The following is a 3,777-nucleotide window of genomic DNA, read 5'->3' as shown; positions in this document are numbered from 1 at the left end:
TTTTTAACATTTAATTTTTTAAAAAATGCTTTACATTTTTAAACGAAAGCAGTATATTGTAGTATTTTTTTTTTGGTACAATATTGTAGTATTTTTACTTACAAAGTATTTAAAACATAACATCCTACAGTTTCTTTTTTTGGTACAATATTGTAGTATTTTTACTTGCAAAGTATTTAAAACATAACATCCTACAGTGAGGTTAAATAGCAACAAACAGCCGTTACAAAATGCTGATGCGGACTGAAAATGTTGATGGGACCTTGTTTGACTGAGGAAAAATGAAACAACAACCAAACCCACTATACGACTCCAGAAGTTATTATTATTATTTATTATACACTCCAAAAGCACCCGACCATACGCTATCCCCCTCCTTTAAAAAAAAAATAATAATAATAAACCAAAAGCATTACCTTAACTCAAGAGTTGGAGTAAACATAAGCCAATAAGAAACAAAATTCTAATAAACATAAAACTATCCAAAACCTAAGCAATGAAAACCATAGCCCCGTCGGCCTCCTTGATCTTCTTCTCCGCGTTCTTGGAAACGAGCTTAGCCTTCACCAAACCAGGCTGGTTCTCCGGCAAAACTCCCTTACCCAAAACCTTGAAGTGCCCATACTAAGTGACATCGATCAAGGGAACATTGTCCTTGGATCCCTTCTCTTTCACCTCATTAGGAACCAATGACCAGAGCTTGTCAATGTTGACAAGGGGGCAGTAGAACTTGTTGTGAAGCTTATGGAAGTAGTGCACACCCACTTTCCCGAAGCAACCAGGGTGATACTTGTCAAAGAGGATTCTTTGATGGTGGGGCAGTAGAACTTGTTGCTTCCTGTGCTTGCCAATGCAACTGTGACCGGCACTCGCATGGCCGCGCTTACGATTCTTCTTGAAGCGGGTCGTCATCTCCGATCTATCCCCGCGAAAGCTTCTCTTCTCTGAGGTATCGGTGGCACAGCCCCTCCTTTAAGATACATCAAGGTATTCTCTTCTTCACTTCCTTACCTGCCTTCTTCTTCTGCTTCCCCGATTCGAACCCACTGCACAACACATATCACCTTCTCATCTTTCCTTCTCATTCTTGCTCGCTTTCATCCCCTGTTGCGAAGCTGAGCTTTTCTCTGTTTCTTTGGTTTGAAACAGGGGTGATGATGCCAGCCGAAATCCTGCGCTTTCTCCAATCTTGATGAGCTTCAGCATTCCGCAATTCCTTATGTTCAACATGACGATGCGACAGAGACGGCTATGACTATGAGAACGGCTTAATCGTGAGGCAGAATCTTGGTGGGGCTTCAAACAATGATACTGGCTTGCTGTGACCTTCGAACATCTACTGTTGTCTTCATCACCAACATCACTCCGAACGTTCGCCACACAGTTCGCCCAGGCCGTCACAGTCACTCCATACCTGGGGACGGAGAAAGGTCAAAGAAGCTTGAGCGGGTGGCCGTGGACATTTGAAAAATCACTGTGCGTGTTTTGGTCAGCAAAAGTAATTTTCTAGGACAATATGATGTGTTTATGGTAGAGAAAATGCACAGAAATAAGGCCCACCAAATTGACTCTAATGGGCTTTCATGCTTGTTCAACGACGGGGAAGTGATGTTACGTTTTGATTATTTAAGGGGTAAAAATATTATACAAAATACTTCAAAATACTAAATACTTTTTTAGAGAAAATTTTGGAAATAAAAATATATTTTTATCCTTCAATAAAACAATTTTCAACTCACTTTCTATGATATTTGCAAAATAACTTCTAAATAAATGCAATTAGTCCAGTCTCTTTCAAATAATTAGGATATCTAAAATGCACCAATGACTCTCTAAATAAATATTCTTAGAAGCAGTACAATCTATCTATAACCTACATCATGGTCTAATAAACAGTACATGAACAGTGCATCCACGTGAGCTTCAACATTGCTATATCAATTCCACCCCGGCTTCTTCAATTCCTCTTTTGAAAGAGTGGGTCCCTACTTGGCGTTTTCTCATCACCTAATATCAAATGCTTTTATCAATTTCACTTCAATCAATAATTTAAATTAAATTTGATGAGTCAGTTCGAATTCATTTAAAAAATTTAAAATTAAATTTAAAAAATATTATTTTTTAATGTTTAAGTTTATTTAAATGGCCTGAACTTGAATAAAAAAATTTAATTTTTTTCAAAATATAATAAATATTAATTAATTATTTTAAGTTTTATATAATTTTATATTAAAATATTATATATTAAAATGAATTATTTTAGTTATTTTTTAAAAAAATTAAAAATATTTATATTTTTATATTTTTATTAGTTTTAATTAATAAAATATCTCAAAATAATATTTAAAATATATTTTAATATTTTTTATATTTTAAAACCCAATTTTTTTTAAAAAAAAGTGTTGAGTCTTGTATATTATTTACGCATCCAAAAAATATTTTTTTTGTAAAATAAGATAATTAATCTTAAAGTAAAAATAATTTTAAAAATAAAATCTGATTATGTACAAATTTTTGAATTTACTACTAAATAAACATAATAAATAAAATAATATTTTTAAATAATTATTTAGTTATCATTTATGCGAGATTTAGTTAAAAATTAAGAATAAATTAGAGTAAAAATCTCTTGTATGTAAAGATTAAATAATATAAAAATTTAAATAAAAAATAATATTTTACTCATAATTAAATAATTTTATTTTATATAATATAATAATGGCTTTTTTTATATTTTTAAAAATAAAAAATAAAATTTATCCAAAAGTTATTAAAAGCTTTAAATTAATCAGGACAATGATTTTAAATTAGTAGTATAATCGTGATTGAATTAAGATCAATTTAATCATAATTAAATAATATAAGTTAATTAAAATATATAAAATATTTATATATGACCATGATAAAAGCAATATTTAAAAAACTAATACATTAATTTACAAGTAAAAAAAAATTTATGAATAAATTACACATAATACAATAAAATAGTAACAAAGCTACTTAAGTACAAAGTTGATAAGTTATTATTTTTTATTTTAAAGTTAAAATAATATTTTATACTTAACAGAATTATTTAAAAATTAAATTGATTCAAAAAATAAAAAATTATTTTTAAAAAGTTTCAGACATTCAGGCCGACTTAAATAAGCCCGAAACCATAAGATATTATGGCCGAGCTTGGCTCTATAGACTTTTTAAAAGGGATAAGATACTTTAAACTCGATCCAAACAAGTTAACCAGAATTAAGCCCGACCCTCCCGAATTACCGGCTCTATTAGCCTTTGTCAATTTTTTCCTACCTATAGTTTTACCCATCAATTCCACATCATCCACGTTAGTCTTGTTTATTTTCTTTCAATTTCTCAATATGCAGTGTAGATGGAGAGTGGTGGGTCATTTGGCTGGCTTTGGCATATTTCAAATTTTTTTCTGGTATTAGCAGTGCACAACATCTTACATTTCTTAAACTCTATGAACTTTTCACTGTTAAACTATCCATCTATAATGATGAATCCTTTTTTTCTTTTGTCTCATATGGGTCCTATTAATTTTTAATATCTCCCTATTTCGTTTCTAGGATTTTCCCATCCCTTTTGTCATCTTTTTTCTTTTTTAAGGCCTCAAAGTCGAGCTCCTAACCTCCGACAGACCTCAAGTGTTTTTTTCGTTCTCCAGCTATTTATTGTGCATTGTTTGTATCTGGTTAGTTTTTTGTTCATTTTTCCCCTTCTTAGAGGATTTGTTTGGCTTTGTCAATCTCAATTGCATTCAGAGTA

At 30.8% G+C, this 3,777-nt stretch overlaps 1 pseudogene; it reads right to left on the bottom strand.

The window, feature by feature from the left end:
• Positions 1 to 489: 489 nt before the first annotated feature.
• On the bottom strand, positions 490 to 1,284 carry LOC129303340 (60S ribosomal protein L27a-3-like; annotated as a pseudogene).
• Positions 1,285 to 3,777: the final 2,493 nt, after the last annotated feature.

The sequence above is a fragment of the Prosopis cineraria genome, unplaced genomic scaffold, assembly GCF_029017545.1.
Source record: "Prosopis cineraria cultivar Desert tree isolate PC_DT_omini unplaced genomic scaffold, ASM2901754v1 PC1, whole genome shotgun sequence".
NCBI classification, from domain to species: Eukaryota; Viridiplantae; Streptophyta; class Magnoliopsida; order Fabales; family Fabaceae; genus Prosopis; species Prosopis cineraria.
Note: the sequence above shows the minus strand (reverse complement) of the source record. Positions and strands in the feature narration are given on the sequence as shown.